General features: G+C 48.6%; 1 pseudogene; it reads left to right on the top strand.

The window, feature by feature from the left end:
* Positions 1-5,636: 5,636 nt before the first annotated feature.
* Positions 5,637-18,333, top strand: LOC129651744 (rho-related BTB domain-containing protein 2-like; annotated as a pseudogene).
* The last annotated feature ends 976 nt before the right edge of the window (positions 18,334-19,309 follow it).

Below are 19,309 nucleotides of genomic sequence, written 5' to 3'. Positions count from 1 at the left end.
GACAAAGCAGACTTCAGAGTAAGGAAAATTATCAGGATTACAGAGGGGCAACATGCAATGAAAAAAAAAAAGTCAATTCTGCATAATTTTTCCAAAGACATAACAATCTTTAATGTGAATGCACCTAACAACAGAGTGTCAAAATATACATGAAGCAAAAATTGATAGAAAGGCAAGGAGAAATAAAAGAATCCTCTATTATAGCTAAAGACTTCGATAGCCTCCATCAGTAACAGATAGATCCATCAAGCAGAAAATGAGTAAGATCCTAGTTGAGCTCAACAACACCATCAGTCAACTGCATCTGTGACATCTATAGTCTACTTCATCCAAAACCAACAGAATACATGTTCTTTTCAAGCTGACATGGAATATTCACCAAGATAGATCACATCTGGGCCATAAAACACTCCTTACCAAGTTTTAAAGAATAAAAATCTTACAATGTCTGCTCTCAAACCACAATGGAATAAAACTATAGAAATCGATAACAGAAACAACTGGAAAATCCTAAAATATTGGAAATTAAATAATAATTTCTCAATCACACATGGTCACATGAAAAAGGATTTAGAGAAATGGAATATTTTGAACTAAATGGAAGTAAAACTAAAATGTATTAAACTTTGTGGGCTGCAGCACAAGCAGTGCATGGAGGCAACTTTGTAGCAATGAATGCACATGTGAGAAAGGAAGGAAGATCTAAAATCAATAGTCTAAGATTTCATCTTAGAAAACTAGCAAAAAGAAGAGCAAGTTAAATTCAAAGGAAGAGAAAGAAAAGAACAAATAAAAACCAGAATAAAAATCAACACAACTGAAAACAGGAAATCAATAAAGAATATCAACCAGACCAAAGCTGGATGTTTGAAAAGATCAGTAAAATTGAGAAATCTCCCATGAGGTTCATGGGATAGAGAGAAGTGGGGAGAGGTGGTGGAGAGAGAGAGAGAAATGACAAATTTCAAGGAAGAAGCAGAGACCATAACAACTAATCCCCAGGATGTTGACAGAATACTCAAGTAATATTATGAACTACTACTATGTCTATGAATTTGATAACCCTGATAAAATGGGCCAAATCCGTTTGGTAGAACTTAAGAAAAATAGACAATCTGAATAGGCCTATATCTGTTAAAGAAATCAAATCAGTAATGAATAAAATACCCAAACAGAAAGTACCAGGCCCAGATGGGTTCACTGGTGAGTTCTACCAAACATTTAAAGAAGAAATGTTACCAATTTTCCACAGTCTCTTCCAGAAAATAGAAGCAGAGGGAATACTTCCTAACTCGTTCTATGAGGCCTGCATTACCCTAATATCAAAACGAAAGACATGACAAGAAAAGACAACTACAGACTAATATCTTTCAAATGTCCATGCAAAAATCCTCAACAAAACATTAGCACATCTAATCAAGCATAAGAAGAATTATATACCATGACCAAGTGGGATTTATCCCAGGTATGCAAGACTGGTTTAATATAGGAAAATCATTCAGCGTAATCCACCACATCAACAAGCAAAAGAAGAAAATGGTTTGCTCATATCAAAAGATGCAGAAAAGCATTTTTGAGGAGAGTATGTAGGGACTTCCTTCATACTGTTAAGATGCTGAAACTTTGAAATCCTGATTTTGCCCACATCTTCCTGGATGCTACTTCCCTGTGGCTTTGACGGTAAAATATCTGCCAGCAACGAGGGAAACACAGTTTTGATCCCCAGGTCGGGAAGAACCCCTGGAGGAGGGCATGGCAAACGAATCCAGTATTCTTGCTGGGAAATGCCACGGACAGAGGAGCCTGGTGGGCTACAGACCATGGGGGTCACAAAGTGTCAGATACAACTGAGACTAACACTCCCAGATCCTACTGTACTTGAATGGTTAATAAAACCACACTTCAGTTCAGTTCAGTTGCTCAGTTGTGTCCAACTCTCTGCGACCCCATGAATCACAGCACGCCAGGCCTCCCTGTCCATCACCAACTCCCGGAGTTCACCCAAACTCACGTCCATCGAGTCGGTGATGCCATCCAGCCATCTCATCCTCTGTTGTCCCCTTCTCCTCCTGCCCCCAATCCCTCCCAGCATCAGAGTCTTTTCCAATGAGTCAACTCTTCACATGAGGTGGCCAAAGTACTGGAGTTTCAGCTTTAGCATCATTCCTTCCAAAGAACACCAAAAAAAAGTTTCTCCTAAACCCTGTTTCAAATTGCTAGTGTCCCCCTCCTCCCTGTGGGAAGCAACAGGATTTTTTTTAATCTTCACTGTGAGAACCTGGCAGAGCTCCTGGAAGTAAAACTCCTCACTTCAAGGGATTCCTTCTAAGACTGGCCTTCTTGGTGTTTTTAATTTTCAGACTTATCCACACATATAGTTTTTTGATACCTTGATGCTGGTTTCAAAGGAGGATTTCTCTTGCAGGTGTCTGCTCTAGCAAGTGTGATTCTCTGTAGCATATCTGTTTCCCCAGTTTTGGTGATAGAAGTTTGCCCTTTGACCTCAGTTCTCTGATGGGTCTAAGAGTTGCTCATTTATTGCTTTTTCAGACCTTTGTTAGGGCACAATGATGGCTTCCAAGGTACTTTTATGCTGGACTGAAAATACAGAACAATTTGGATGGAAAGAGTGGAAGCGAAGACAGTGAGATGACAAAGTGATACATTTGGACTTGCCTGGTGATCCAGTGGTTAAGAATCTGCCTTCCAATGCAGGGGATATGGGTTTCATCCCTGATCAAAGAACTAAGATCCCACATGTGACTAAGCCTCAACTACTGAGCCCAGGTGCCACAACAAAAGATCCTGCATGCCAGAGCTCAGACTCAACGCTGCCAAATAAATAAATATTAAAAAAATAAACGGGGATCAATTCTTTGGAGTGAAATTGAACAGAATCACAAAAGGTCACTGAGTTATTCTAAAGAGTCATGGCTGTTAATAGGTAGATAGCAACAGCCTCTGTGGTCTGGGTGCTTTGAAGAAAGAAAAGGGATTTCCCACACCTGTTCTTTGCTCAAGCTTCTCAGTCTGAACATGGAGGCAATTAAGTTTAGAGGTATTTCAGCCCCAAACAGCTAAGAAACAATCATTCAAATAGATCAAAGATTCAACTATTTTATTAATACATTGTATTCAGGTAAATATTGCTATGCAATAAAGGATAGGCTGTGATTAAATTGTTTCTTTATTCAGAGTTTGGTCAACTAAATTCATTCACTTATTCATTCAACAAAGTCCTCCGGATATGCCAGGCACTGTGCTAGAAACAAACATAATTAACAACACAGTCCCTAACAGGAGGGCACTTCAGCTAGTCAGAGATACAGGCACAAAAACAGAAACTTAGAAAACAACATGGGGGACTTTGCTGGTGGTACAGTGGATAAGAATCCGCCTGCCAATGCAGGGGACATGAGTTTGATCCCTGGTCTGGGAAGATCCTAAGTGCCTCTAAGCAACTAAACCCGTGTGCCACATCTGCTTAGCCTACACTCTAGAGCCCAGGAGCCACAACTACTGAAGCCCATGCCCCTAGAGCCTGTGCCCTGCAACAGAGAAGCCACCTAACCGCAGTGAGACGCTCATGCACTGCAACGCAGAGTAGCCCCCACTTGCTATAACGACAGCAAACCCCCCACCCGCCCAGCAACAAAGATCTAGTGCAGCCAATAATAATAAAATAAATAAAAGGAAACAATCTGGCACATTAAATGATAGGAATACAAGGTTACAGAAGGATAAGGAGCGACACCTAATCCAGTCTAGAGCAGGAAGGAAGAGGAAAGAAAGAGATTGGGAAAGTCTCCCATAACACAGCAGTGCCTGAACAGAATATTAACAAGCCTGCCTTCTCCCTCTGTAAACATAACAGTTCAGTTCAGTTCGGTTTAGTCGCTCAGTTGAGTCTGACTCTTTGTGACCCCATGAACTTCAGCATGCCAGGCCTCCCTGTCCATTACCAACTGCCGGAGTCCACCCAAACCCATGTCCATTGAGTCGGTGATGCCATCCAACCATCTCATCCTCTGTTGTCCCCTTCTCCCCCTGCCCTCAATCTTTCTAAGCATCGGGGTCTTTTCAAATGAGTCAGTTCTTCGCATCAGGTGGCCAAAGTATTGGAGTTTCAGCTTCAACATCAGTCCTTCCAATGAACACCCAGGATTGATCTCCTTTAGGGTGGACTGGTTGGATCCCCTTGCAGTCCATGGGACTCTCAAGAGTCTTCTCCAACACCACAGTTCAAAAGCATCAATTCTTTGGCGCTCAGCCTTCTTCACAGTGCAACTCTCACATCCATACATGACCACTGGTATAACCATAGCCTTGACTAGACGGACCTTTGTTGGCAAAGTAATGTCTCTGCTTTTTAATACGCTGTCTAGGTTGGTCATAACTTTCCTTCCAAGGAGTAAGCATCTTTTAGTAAACCTCACAAGCTAAGAATACTGTATTTTCCTCCTCATTCCTCTTTTGCCAAGTCCTAATGGCTATAAATCATAGGGATGAGAACTAGAAATAAATGGGGAATGCAACAGGGTATGCATATTTATACAACAATGATGAGGCATTGCCAATAAGCAGGAGAAATGACATGGGGCATTGTGCATCATAGAAGCATTGCAGTGTTTGAAATATCTGCAATGTTTGTACTTTATGGCTGAAGTTAGGCTGCTTCAGTATCTGGCCAAAAACATATTGGGGCATCAGTATAGAAATATCACAGCCATGACACACTGATGTTTAGGTGATACTCTGTTCTTCAGACTCCCCAGAACCAAAGGATCTCTGCAATCACACATTTACAGGAGATACTACATTTAAAATCAGAAAGCAGGAGCTAGGAAAAAAAACTCAAGATCATAATGTAGAAACCTTTACTTCACAGAGGAGGAATCTGAGAGGAAACCTGCCGCTCTGAGTGCATGCAGCTCTTTACTAATAGAGATGAAACCAGAATGCAGGTCTAGGTGATTTCTTTCCTTCTTTTTTAATGGAATAATATCTAAGTGTTGAGCTATGTGCTGGGTACAAAATATAAAATTTATACTCACTGATACTTCTCTACTGTCCTCCACCCAACATCCTGCCACAATAGCATACAATCTCACTCATAAATATTTTTTCCACAAAAGAAACACTACGTGTTTTAGGGATACAGAATTTTTCTAAGTTGTAAAATACATCACCATATACTGTGGAGAAGGGGTGTAGATATGAGCTGGAATGGGACCTGAAGAGGAAATAAAATTAAGACAAAGCTGGAGGAGGAGAGCAGATGATAAATGAGCTTCCTAGGCAGACACCTCTCTTCCCAAGAGAGTGGGGACCACCCCCAAGCAGACTCCGCCTTGGGATCTCTCTCTGGCATTCCCCAACCAGAAGCCCTGCTGCTGGAGGATGGAGACACCAGGAGGAAGACCAGAGATTCACCCAGTGGAGCTGTGCCTCTCAGCCTGAAGGGACTCCTGTCTCCTCGGGCCCCTGTGGAGCCTGGGCCTGGAAAGGTACCCACTCCCTTGTCCTCCTCTCTGCTCAAATGCTCAGAGAGGGGGCAGCCCCGGCAGAGAAGAGCTGCTGGCCCTGGCCCTCAGGGGCTGGTGTGCAAAGTTGTCTTGACTGCTTCTCTTCTCTCCCTCAGGTCCCAATTAATGGATTCCGACATGGATTATGAAAGGCCAAACGTAGAGACCATCAAGTGCGTGGTGGTGGGGGACAACGCTGTGGGCAAGACCAGGCTTATCTGTGCCCGGGCCTGCAATGCCACCCTCACCCACTACCAGTTACTTGCCACCCACGTGCCCACGGTTTGGGCCATTGACCAGTATTGGGTATGGCAAGAGGTAAGTTTGCAAGTCTATGGCCTCATTCATCTGGGCTTCTTCCCCAGGGATCTCTCCAGAAGGGCCCTGTGCTGAGCTCACGGAAGCCCTTTAAAGGTTGAGTAGAGGCAGCTGAAGAGCACAGATTCCTGGGAGAGGCCTGAGGGGAGCCCACCCCAGGGGAGGGGTCCCCAGCCCTTTGTGTTTGTCTGAGCAGAAGCCTGGGGCATCTTGTGTAACATAGCCCCCAGTAATGGGAAGCCCTGGAGCTGGGAAAGGGGTGGTGCTTTGGAGAGATGAGAGCTGCCAGGAGAAAAGAAACTGCTGGCTAATGATACCCAAAGACCCAAGGCTGGGAAACATCTGATGGCAGGTACAGCTGGGAACAAGGATGGGCTCCTTGGGAGATCACATCACTCCCGTGACTGTCTGCCCTCTGGAATCTCTCTTGTTAGGGGACTCAGGTGTTCTAGGACACACAGAGGGAGACACTAGTTGTCCCTCCAGCCCCCATGCTGTGGGACCCAGGAGTGAGCTGACCCCACCCTGAGTCGGCATGCAGGGCCCCCAGGAACCATTGCCTTCGCTTCTCTCCCCTCTCCCTGTCCCACCCCACCCCCTCTCCACCCCCCGCCAGGTGCTGGAACATTCCCCAAGACGTGGTAGAAGATGTGAGCATGTCTCTCCGCCTCTGGGAAACCTTCGGAGACCACCACAAAGACCGGCGCTTTGCTTATGGGAGGTAGGGAAGGCCCCCGCTGCCTGCAGGGAGCCAAGTGGATGGGGTTTTTCCCCGAGGTATGAGGACACTCTGTGAAACTGAGTTAAAGGAGTTTCACTCTGAAACTGGGAGGAAGGAGTGGAGAAAACAGCCCTGGGAGACCCTTGATGGGAAGGCAGCCCGGGCTGGGCAGGGAGCCGGCTTTGCAGTCGGGAGGCCGGGTTTCAGTTCAGTAACGCTGGGACTCTGAGCATTTAGGAAGGCTGTTCTGAGATGAGTTTTCTCAGATGAGATGGTAAAAGCGGTCATGTCTAAATCTCAAGAGAGCTGTAAGGTCAGCCCAAGAGTGTTTGAAAGCTCTCAAGTGCTAACTTGGGGGTACAGAAATAGGAGGTGCTATGATTACATGTTTTGGGGAAGATCACGTGAGCCGATCCATATGACATTTGTGGGATTGCAGTGTAGGGATGCCGTTGGGTATGTGCTCTCCCTTGTTCCAGCAGCAGGGAACCCATCACTAGCTTTTTCTGCCTATAACCTCACTCTCTCCCACCCCCAGATCTGATGTGGTGGTTCTGTGCTTCTCCATTGCCAACCCCAACTCCCTCCACCATGCCAAGACCACGTGGTACCCAGAAATCAAGCACTTCTGCCCCCGAGCACCTGTCATCTTGGTGGGCTGCCAGGTGGACCAGCGTTACGCTGACCTGGACGCTGTCAATAGGGCCAGGAGACCCTGGCTAGGTAGAGAGGGAGTCCTGGTGCCTAGGGAGGGAAAGCTGGCAGATGGGGAAGGGGAAGAGGGGGTGGGGGGAAGTTGTGTGTCTCTCAACTCCCTGCTCAGCCCTGAGAGAATGCACAGAGCCTCACTTCTCTCCCTCCATTTGAAGCAGATTCACATAGGGAGCCAGTAAGAATGGTCATTCTTTCATCCATCCACCCATCCATCCATTACACACTGAGTGGGCAATACTGGGCTAAGCATCATGAGGAGAGAAGGCGAAGGAGAGGCAATCTTTGTATGAAAGGAGCTTATAATCTTGCTGGGAGACGAACTGGATAGGTGAATATATTAAAAACCAGCATGCTAATTGCCAGAGAGGCAGTCAGCCCTCCCACTACTTTGAGCCGGGGAGATCACCCAGGCCTACCATAGATAATGGAGGGCTTCCTGGAAGAAGAAGGGCTTAGAAGTGAGCCTTGAAAGAATGGTAGGGTCTGGCCAAATAGAGGAGAAAGGGAGTGGAAATGAGCAGGGCAGGACCGGGGCTTAGACTCATATCCTCAGCAGGGACTCCCCGAGTCAGGTGAAAAACACACAGGATCGGGGAAATGCATCTCCCTGCCGCCCAGCCCTCCACCACCGACATGAACTTGGCTTCCCTTCTTGACCGTGCCAAGCCCATCAAGCCCAATGAGATCCTTACCCCGGAGAAGGGCCGAGAGGTGGCCAAGGAGCTGGGTCTCCCCTGCTACGAGACGAGAGTGATGGCGCAGTTCGGTATCAAGGATGTCTTCGACAACGCCATCCGGGCAGCGCTTATCTCCCGCCGGCACCAGCAGTTCTGGAAGTCCTATCTCCGCCATGTGCAGCGGCCCCTGCTGCAGGCGCCTTTCCTGCCCCCCAAGCCGCCGCCCCCGCTCATTGTGGTGCCCGACCCCCCCCCCCTCCAGCAGCGAGGAGTGCGCTGCCCACCTTCTGGAGGACCCTCTGTGTGCAGACGTCATCCTTGTGCTTCAGGAGCGGGTGCGCATCTTCGCCCACAAGATCTACCTCTCCACATCCTCCTCCAAGTTCTACGACCTGTTCCTCATGGACCTGAGTGAGGGGGAGCTGGGGGGACCCTCGGAGTCAGGGGGTCCCCGCTCAGAGGACCACCGGGGTCACCCTGATCAACACCACCACCACCACCACCACCATGGCCGGGACTTCCTGCTCCGGGCAGCGAGCTTTGACGTGTGTGAGAGCGTGGAGGAGGGCGGGGGCTCTGGGCCTATTGGGCTCCGGGCATCCACGAGCGACGGGATCTTACGGGGCAATGGGACAGGGTACCTGCCTGGGCGGGGTCGAGTGCTGTCTTCCTGGAGCCGAGCTTTTGTGAGCATCCAGGGAGAGATGACAGAAGAGCCACTGACTTATAAATCCCGGCTGATGGTGGTGGTGAAAATGGACAACTCCATCCAGCCAGGGCCGTTCCGGACTGTTCTCAAGTACCTGTACACAGGGGAGCTGGACGAGAATGAGCGAGACCTCATGCACATTGCCCACATCGCTGAGCTGCTTGAGGTCTTTGATCTGCGCATGATGGTGGCCAACATCCTCAACAACGAGGCCTTCATGAACCAGGAGATCACCAAGGCCTTCCATGTCCGTCAGACCAACCGGGCTAAGGAGTGCTTGGCCAAAGGCACCTTCTCAGGTATGAAACAGGCTTAGGAGCTGGTGTCCCAAAGGCAGGGGACTTCCCTCCAGGCTCTTTCTGCAGAATCTGGGTTGGTCCGAGTAGCATTCTGAGTCATCTCAGCCACTGATGTCCTGGAGATACTGCGGCTCTGCTCCTGAAACCTAGAGCCCCCAGCTTGAGATTGTGGTCATGTGGTGCTCACAGAGTGTGGCTTCAGGAGAAAGCAGTCATCTGGGAGCAGTGTCTACCCGTGGGGTTGGTTGTCCCATATTCTTTCACCCCATCCTCACGTGATGCATCTTCTCTCACCCAACAGATGTGACCTTCATCCTGGATGATGGCACCATCAGCGCCCACAAGCCCCTGTTGATTTCTAGCTGTGACTGGATGGCTGCCATGTTTGGGGGGCCATTTGTGGAGAGTTCCACCAGGGAGGTAAGGCTAGGATGGAAATGGCTGGGAGGGAGAGAGGCTTACTCCCTTTCCATCTGAGGCATCTGTCACTTCATGGTACTTCCTTCAGCCCTGACTCTGTACAAACCACCAAGTGATGGGCCCAAGAGAAGTTTATGAGATGGCTCCTATAGCCAAGGACTTTGCAGTATACCAAAATGGGCAATTATGGTCACATCGTAGCTCTATAGTTGAGAAAAAACTTTTTTCTTAAAGCAGTAAAAACATTTTTATTCAGAAACTATTGCAATAGGGGAAAAGAGACCTCAGTATAGAACTGGTTTTAATTCTTAATTGAGCATGATCAAGTGGGGTTTATAGTCAAGGTGTAGGGTGGGAGTCAGAGGGTAGAAAATTACTAAGAGGAAACATCAGGAGTCAGTGGGAGTTCTAGCCAAATCAAGACTGGGGTTCAAGTCTGACCTCCTTTCTACCCTTCTCTGAACTCTGACACTGACTGTCCATCCCTCAGCCTTGTAGTTAACAGTGTCCTCCTTTGTGAATCTACTCAAAGTTCCAAGGGTCCACACCAAGTTTCTCCAGCTGATCTGAGGTTTCCCTTGAGTATGCGGATGAGGTCTTTTATTTCTGCTGAGTACCCTTCTCAGCTCTGGTCCCTTAGCCAGTGCTCAGCAAGCACTTGAATGAAAAGCTGAACAAAGAATGTTAGAGCATAGCATCCTATAACCCAGAGAAGGGATTTCCTAAGATTTCTGGGTCAGGAAGATCCTTTGGAGGAGGGAAGGGCACCCCTTTTCAGTATTCTTACCTGGAGAATCCCATGGACCGAGGAGCCTGGCGGGCTACAGTCCATAGGGTCGCACAGAGTCAGACATGACTTAAGCGACTTAGCACACACTGGAAAGGGAGTCCTTCTGGGAGGTGAAGAGGAGAGTTCGAGATTTGAGTGGTCTCTGCTCCCTGAAGCATGAATGGGTTGAGATGTGCAAAGTGTGAGAGGGGAACTCTCCAGAGTCACAGAAGCAGCTGTAAAGTTCCAGCCAATTCCCAGTGCAGCCTGGAGAGGCTGGCGGCTGATGAGAAAGCAGTTTTTGTGTTGGTCCTGCTCTGGAGAGATCCCAGAGGCCCAGAGCTGTAGCTTTGAGCAGCCCAGAGAGATCAGCTGGTGTTCGCTTTGTTCATCCACATCCCACTTGCACTGCTCCCCGAAGGATAGAGTGGGGCCAGGTGCAGGTGACCGGCAGGACTCCTTTATGCTTCCTCCAAACCAGAAAGATGCTAACGCGAGTCCAGGTCCTTTTAAAAGCTATTGGAGCCCTGCTCACAGGTGCTCAGCAGATGGATTCATTGAAGGCTGTTGGTATGGGAGATTAGCCTTTGGGGAAGGAGGGGTTCTGAGCAGGTCAAGGGACCACAGAGGGGTGGCAGCCTGTCTATGGGAGACCAACTGTCCAGGCCAGAGCCTTCTGAGTTCTTCGGAACTGCTGCTCTTTCCCTAAAGCTGGACCTTGCTCCAGCCTGCTCCATTCCTTCCCATTCACAGGTGGTATTTCCTTAAACAAGCAAAAGCTGCATGTGGGCCATGCTGGAGTACCTGTACACTGGCATGTTCACCTCCAGCCCCGACCTGGACGACATGAAACTCATCATCCTGGCCAACCGCCTCTGCCTGCCGCACTTGGTCACCCTCACAGGTAGCTAAGCCCAGGGGAGGAGCCTCCAGGGAGGAGGAGGAGGAGTCAGGGGATCCCCTGGGAGTCATGATTTCTTCTCTCACCTGTCTCCTCCTAGGGGACAGGCCACCAGCACCAAGGGGATATGTTAACATAGCGTGAGATACATCGGTGCGTATTGGGGTTGCGGTGAGGACGTGGATGTAAAGAGATGTGTGAGAGGGATGCTTGGTGGGGTCACCTTATAGGTCTCTCTAGAGGTTATTGCGGTGCAGCACGTGGGCACCAGTAGATGCCAGGGCTCGAGGTTCTCAGCTTGGCCACACTCAGGCAAGCTTAAGAAGCCAAAAAGAACAGAACACCATTCCTCATTCCTACCCTTGCATCTCCTCTTTCTGCCTTTTGTTTTTCTTCCCCTTTCTCATTTGCTTCTTCTCTTCTACCTTCCCTTTCTCTTTCTTCTTCTAGAAACACAGTAAACATTGACCTAATTGTTGGTCACTCCTAATTCTTTGATTCCTGGAAGATCCTGTGAGCTAGAGCTCAGGTTTCAGGATGGACCAACCCCAGAGGCTTGGGTGGAGCAGGGACTGGGGCAGGAGGGAGACAAGGAGCAGCGCTTGGGGTGCCAGGGCAGGAGGAGAGATGGTGCAGTGCAGATGAGAAGCCGTCTGGAGCCCTTGGTGCCCGCCGACAGGTGGTGCTCCTGAGCTGGAGTCAGCATGTGCGTTCCTTTGATGTTGGTGTTGGTACCTGTACGGGCATTGATGTCCAGGTTAATGTCCTTGGGTGGGTCGGCGGCAGATAGCAAGGCCTCAGATACTGAGTTGAGGTTCAGGGAAGGACCTGGTGTCAGAGCTGCTGTGGCCCTCGGCAGATGATCAAGACTGGGACTTGGCTATGAGGGAAGCAGCGATCCTATGACGAGAAATGAATTGAAAGGTGGCGCTTGGTCCCTGGAAGAGGTGGACATGATTGACCAGAATCAAATGTTAAGAGCTGAGCCTGCAGAGGCAGGCCAGGGGACACTGAGGGCTTTAGGGCAGGGAGTAAGAGGCTTCTAGAGATTTCAACTGCAGAATTCCCTGGTGGTCTGGTGGTTAAGGCTGCACTTCCACTGCAGGGGGCATGGGTTCAATCCCTGGTTAGGGAACTAAGATCCTGCATGCTGAGTGGTGCGACCAATAAATAAATAAAAAATAAATAAGATCACAGCTGCAACAATTTGAAAAAGTGGTGCAACATTCCCAGAACATAGAAAACAGTCCAAACTCTTAGACTAAATAACTTTTGAAAGACTTGCTACAAAGAAATGGCCCAAATGAAAAAAAAAATGTATTCAGGTGTTTCTTTAAGTTTGTTTCATCATAGCAAGCAATCAGAAACAATCAAACAGGCACACTGGTTAAGCACATGTGGATGGATTTTGCAAGGTAGCCATTAAAAATGTTACCTCTCACTGCTGCATGGAAAGGCTTATAGAAAATAACATTGAATGACCTTTCCTGGGAAATGCTTCATAATTGCTAAAAAGCATATTTAAAAAATATGTTTCTATGTACCTTGTAAAGGAACAGTGGAAAATGCCAAGTGTTGTATAATAAGTGACATGTTTTGTTATATAAGCTTACTATGAAGTTATTAATTTAAGCTTAATTTTTAAAATGTTAAATATTGCACGAAAACATGTAATATGTGTTCATCTTAATAAACTATTACAAACTGAAGTGGCCCTTGCTCGCCACACCAGAGCCCCCAGTCTGTCCCTCTCAACCATAGGCCCTCCCCACCCCAAAGTAACCGTTCTGCCTATGGCGCTAAGATTTTATAACTGCTCTTCCTTACTCTTCTTCATAGTTATATCATCCAAGTGTACATCCTGAAACACTGTAGCATGATTTTATTTTTTATATATCTTTTAAGGTTTTTTTAATCTGTAAGTACCTTGTCTGTTAAAAACAAAAACAGAACTTGCCCTTGCGATACGTTGGAAAAACCCTCTGATTCAGGGAACCTAGATTTTTTTACTGATCGCCTTTCTGTATCCACCATGTTTCCTTCCTATCAACTGGCCTTCAGGTCTAGAGGCTAGATTAGATCCAGTCTTCTTTTGGTGAGACTACATTTTGTAGGCTGTTTCTGCTTTTCATCAAGAAACATAGATCATCTGCTTTTCTCTCTTTTTGTGGTGTTAGCAGCCTTTGAGTTTTATTGCCTGGATCCATTTATTTATTAACTGTTGTGAAATGGTAATATTCCAGGTCTTTTTTTTTTCTTTTTTAATCTGTTAGAATACTTTCAAAAGGAGGGAAACTTTCCCTCACCTATGGTTTGATTTCCCAGTAGAATAGTTCATGTAGGAAAGGCAGGTGAATATGTGGCATTTTAATTTACCAGTTGTTTTTCTTTTCTCTCATATTCATGTACTTATTTGGCTGCAGTGGAGTCTTAGTGGTGGCATGAAGGATCTTCAGTTGCGGCATGTGGGATCTAGCTCCCTTACCAGGGGTTGAACCTGGGTCCCCTGCATTGGAAGTGTAGAGTTTTAGCCACTGGACCATCAGGGAAGTCCCTGTTTACCAGTTTTCAAGACACACATTTGTTTCCTATCATCCTTTGAGAGTAACCATTATTTGTTATTAATATTACATGTGATTATGAATTTTTGGACTTGAACATACTCTATTGGCTTTTAGTTCAGGTCACTTGCTCAGTTGTGTTCGACTCTTTGTGACCCCATGGACTGCAGCATGCCAGGCATCCCTGTCCATCACCAACTCCTGAAGCCTACTCAAACTCATGTTCACTGAGTCAGTGATGCCATCCACCCATCTCATCCTCTGTCGTCGCCTTCTCCTGCCTTCAATCTTTCCCAGCATCAGGATCTTTTCAAATGAGTGGGTTCTTCACATCAAGTGGCCAAAGTATTGGAGTCTCAGGTTCAGCATCCGTCCTTCCAATGAATATTCAGGACTGATTTCCTTTAAGATTGACTGGTTGGATCTCCTTGCAGTCCAGGGGACTCTCAAGAGTCTTCTCTAACACCACAATTCAAAAGCATCAATTCTTTAGCCCTCAGCCTTCTTTATAGTCCAACTCTCACATCCATACATGACTACTGGAAAAACCATAGCTTTGACTAGATGGACGTTTGTTGGTAGAGTAATGTCTCTGCTTTTTAATATGCTGTCTAGGTTGGTCATAGCTTTTCTTTCAAGGAGCAAGCATCTTTTAATTTCACGGCATCAGTCACCATCTGCAGTGATTTTGGAGCCCCCCAAAATAAAGTCTCTCAGTATTTCCATTGTTTCCCCATCTATTTGCCATGAAGTCATGGGACCGGATGCCATGATCTTAGTTTTCTGAATGTTGAGTTTTAAGCCAACTTTTTCACTCTCCTCTTTCACTTTCATCAAGAGGTTCTTTAGTTCTTTGCTTTCTGCCATAAAGATGGTGTCCTCTGCATATCTGAGGTTACTGATGTTTCTCCCGGCAATCTTGATTCCAGCTATCGGTTTTAAATCATTGCAATTAGCTTTATGGAAACTCAGATACTCTGCTGTTCCTTTAACCTGTAGAAGTCTTCTCAAGTTGGCTGCAGAGTCTCTAGAGGAGCTTTCGATGCTCTGGAATGACAAGATGTGCCAGGTTCATTGTGTACATTTCCTGCCCCATACCCGGTATCAGCCATTTCTCTAGGAAGTCTTGGCTTCCTGTAGTTGGAAATGGGATTTCAAGGCTACAGTATTTGCATTAGCAATGCTTTTGCTATTGGGATGGCTGTTCTTTCTGGGTCTTTTTCCATGGACTCAGCTGAGAGATATTACTTTTAAAGATAAAATACTTTATCAGTTTATACTGATACAGTTAAAATTCAGAACTCAAAGTGTTTACTTCTTCCCTAGAAAGGTCTTAACATGAAATGCAAGGTTAGTACACAATTTGTTACAAAATTTAAATTAAAATGAACAACTTGATTTAATCCTTAGTTCTAATCTATAGTTCTCAGCAAATTTGAGATTTAATACCCTCTCCCATCAGTATCAGTGGCTGATTCTCAGGGGTGGGGGCTTTCACCCCACCTGTATAACTCCTTGCTGCAACATATGTAGCTTAAAAAACTTCATAGGTTATTCTAGTCTCTGCCTTCACTTCCCACCTCCTCTCCAGTGGGAAAGTCTTGCTCCAATCCTGGTTTTCTCACTGGTAAGAGCGGACTTAAATCTCCTGTGGCCTTTCCTGGCCTGTTGAGACTTGCCCTGGACCTCTCTTTGCCCTGCTGTGGGCCCCTGCTGGGGTCGGGGCGGGGATAAACAAGTGCCTGTCCACTCCTGTGGTTCTTCAGCCCATTCCTGGCTGTGTGTGTGTCACAGAGCAGTACACAGTGACTGGGCTGATGGAAGCAACTCAGATGATGGTGGACATCGACGGGGACGTCCTTGTGTTCCTGGAACTGGCTCAGGTAGGATGGCAGGGAAGGAATCTCTCCAACATTCTCAGCTCTGGGCTCTGCCTGTTGGCAGCAAACGGGGAGGGTTCGGGAGGTGGTGGGTAGGAAGGGAACCCATTGACAGACTTGGTTCCCCCAGGGGGCAGACCCATCTTATCCTGCAGGCCAGAGGATTCACCCCAACATGCCAAGAGAAGAGGCTGGCTGTGGCAGGAAGGGACGGAGACTTCAGGCAACCGTTGGGCCGGAGAGGGAAACCAGAGCCCTGTATAGACGTGGTTGCTGCCTGCTGGGGTCATTTAAGACACACTGGGGACTCTCCATCTAAGATGGACTTCCTTCCTCCAATTTCCCAAGTGATAGTGTCAGTTGCTCAGTCATGTCTGGCTCTCTGCAACCCCGTGCACTTTAGCCTGCCAGGCTCCTCTGTCTATGGGATTCTCCAGGCAAGAATACTGAAGTGGGTTGCCATTTCCTCCTCAAGGGGATCCTGCTGACCCAGGGATTGAACCCAGGTGTCCTGCATTGCGGGCAGATTCTTTACTGTCTGAGCCACCCAAAACAGGCAAGCAAAATCTCCCCTACGAATCCTCAGGATGCCAAACACTCTAAAGATTAGTTTATGAAGTTAAAATATGGCAGATATGCCTGGGAGGTCAGCTCTCTAAGCCCGGTTGTCAGCACCTTAATGCAGGCTGCTCTGGTCCAGCATGGAGGATGAGGGGTCAGATCTGAGGAGGGCAGACCCAGTAAGAGGCTACCTCATAGGACTGTGGGTTTCTGGGGCTGCTGGGGGCAGGTCACAGGTGAGGTGGTGGTGGTGGTGGGGCCAAGGAGCAAATCCATGTCATTCCGTCATGGTTTTGTGTGGCCTTGCCTCTCGAAGTGGGTTCTTTGTGACTCAGGGCCTTTGCCCACCTGCGTCAAAGCTCTGGCTCTGAAGGCCAAAGTAGACATCTGTGTGCAGACCTTGGCCCATGAGTCCCAGCACACACATGCTCCTGTCTGTTCCCAGTTCCACTGTGCGTACCAGTCGGCTGACTGGTGTCTTCACCACATCTGCACCAACTACAACAATGTGTGTCGCAAGTTCCCCCGAGACATGAAGGCCATGTCCCCAGGTGAGCATCCCCAGCGGCATTTGTCATCTCCCTCTCCTTGGGTCCAAGCCTCTGACCCAGGGCGCCCAGAGGCTGCCAAAGACCCCTGTGGGTGGGGAGTAGCCTGCAAACATGCACCCAGCCCAGCGGAGGGGGTCCTGGAAAAAGCGCTGGTGGGGAGGGCGGCCCCCCCGCCCCGGCCCACCAGAGACCTTGGGCAATTCACTCTGCCCCTCTGAGCTCCTGCTTTTCACAGGTACAGTCAGACTAGAGGTGGTATTTTTTAGATGTTTGTGGACCAAACTCCACATTAAGAAAAACATTTTTGTTTGTTTGTTAATTTTTACAATGTTGGTTGGTTTCTGCCAAACAACAATGCAAATCAGCCATAATTATACATATATCCCCTGCCTCTTGAGCCTCCCTCCCATCCCCACATCCCACCCCTCTAGGTTATCAAGAATTACATTGTATCTTGTGACCTAGTACACACATTGAAAAATTCATCAGTTGTTTTTAATACTGTTCACGACTCATGACATTAATTTCATAACCTAGGAATGGGCACAAGTCACAGCTTGGACAACACAGATCTGGGCATCCTCTGGGGTCCCTGCAGCTTGGTCTCTGCTTAATTGATGTCTCAGGTCCTGGGGCCTGACAGGAAGCCAGGGGTCCAGGATTCATGGGATCCAGGGAGAGGTGTGGCTGGCCTCCCCCAGTTTCTTCACTGGGCACCGTCTGCTCTGCTGTGACCCTCCTCCCCACTAGTGCTCTACCAGGTCTCCCACTCCTGCTCTCTCCTCGTCACCCTTCTAGCATTTTCTTTCTAAAGCACAGCTCCAACTGCCTCACTTCCCTGGCCCCAAACTTTCGTGGAGCCCCCACACCTTCTAGAAGAAGTCCAAACCCCTCAGCCTAGCCTTCCCTCCCATCTGACCTCCTGCATACCCCCACCCCCCACACCTCCCCTCTCAGAACCTCATCTCTGCCAGCTGCACCTGCTGTCGGCCCAGCCAGGCTGAGCATCTTCTTGCCCACAGCTCTTCTCACCATTTCTCCCTCATCCGTTGTTGCAGCCTGCTTTATTCTCCAAGCCTTGATAGGATCTTCCCTCTGCCTTGGAAGAAAAACGCAAGTGGAAATGCCTTTCCCCAGTGTGGACTGTCGGCTCCACTCCTTGGGCAACTGACTCTCTTTGGGGGCTCAGTGAAGGCAGGGCTTCCGCTTCTGGTCCCCAGGGGTTGGCATGTGGGCCTAGGAGGACCAGAGGCATGTTCCATGGCAGCTGGGCAGGGGTGGGAGTCCCTCTGCCCCTCCTCCTGCGTCTTCCTCACCCAGCTCTACTGCCGTTCTGCCCCAGAAAACCAGCAGTATTTCGAGAAACACCGGTGGCCACCCGTCTGGTACCTGAAGGAGGAAGACCACTACCAGCGGGCCTGGAAGGAGCGTGAGAAGGAGGACTATCTGCACCTGAAGCGGCAGCCCAAGCGGCGCTGGCTGTTCTGGAATAGTCCATCCTCTGCGTCCTCTTCGGCCGCCTCCTCGGCGTCCCCATCCTCCTCCTCGGCTGTGGTCTGAGATGCTGCCACCCTCTTCTGACCCTGCTGCTGTTGTCCCCACTTGTCTTTGCCCCTCTGCTCCTCCGCATCGCCCCTTCCACCTCCCAGGGACAGAGGACTCGCATAACCAGGACCCTTTGGGTGGAGCTGCCCTCACCAGCCAACATAGCTCAGCACAGAGAGGAGGGAGCCTGGCCTCGTGGACCAGAGCAGTGGCCCTGTGCAGAGGTCCTGATTCCATGGCTGGCCGGGAGACAACTCTTGGAGGCGGGCATCAGGGAGAGAGCTGAGGACTGTGGCCTCTTGTCTGTGGGTCGCAGAACCCTAGCATCAAAGGGGAAACTCTCCTGCTGGGAAGCTGTGTGTCCTGGTCTGCGCAGGCGGCCCCCTCCCAGGGAGCAGCAGTGGGCAGGCAGGGTCCTACCTCTGTTGGCCCCACGTCTCCATTTATGGACTTGAAGGGTTATAGAGGCTTTGTGGGCCTTTCCACGTGGAGCCTACTCAAACCCTCACTGGAAAAGTCAGGGTAGAAATTAAGCCTTCAGAGCCCAACTCCAGGCTTCCACCTCTGTGGTGCAGCTGCCAGAAGCCGCAAGCAGAAGGCTTGCCCTCTGCCAGCATTGCTTCCGGGGCTGTGGGCAACCAGGCCTGAGAAGGTGGCAGAGGTTTTTCAGAGCTTCAGCCCTGGAAGCAGTGCTTCTTGGTGCAATGAGAAACTTCTCTTTCCCCAATCCTTTACCGCTCAGGTTTGGAGATGGAAACAAAAGGAAACACTGGAACAGGGGGAGAGAAAGTAGAGGGTGATGGGACCTGAGTACAGCAATCCCATGCTCCTTTGGGCTCCTCCCCCCTGCTGCTGGCCAGCACAGCTTCTAATGGGGAGAGGGTAAATTTTGCAAAAATACGCAGACAATGAACAAAATCACTACCGACAAAAACATTGTTGCCTCTGTCCCCTCAAAAGAAGAAAAGCAGAAAAAGACCCTGGATGGCTCTCATTCTTATAAAGCCAAGCAGGGGACCCCATGTGGATGAGGCAATGGTCAAGGTGGGAGAATTGACTCCGATGCTTTTCAGGAAAGCAGTGTCACCGGCTGTGACCGAGGACGTCCTGGCCCCACTGACTGACTCTGGAGGGCACGGTGCAGGCCTTCAGCATGCT

This window comes from Bubalus kerabau, chromosome 4 (assembly GCF_029407905.1).
Source record: "Bubalus kerabau isolate K-KA32 ecotype Philippines breed swamp buffalo chromosome 4, PCC_UOA_SB_1v2, whole genome shotgun sequence".
Taxonomy (NCBI): Eukaryota; Metazoa; Chordata; class Mammalia; order Artiodactyla; family Bovidae; genus Bubalus; species Bubalus kerabau.
Note: the sequence above shows the minus strand (reverse complement) of the source record. Positions and strands in the feature narration are given on the sequence as shown.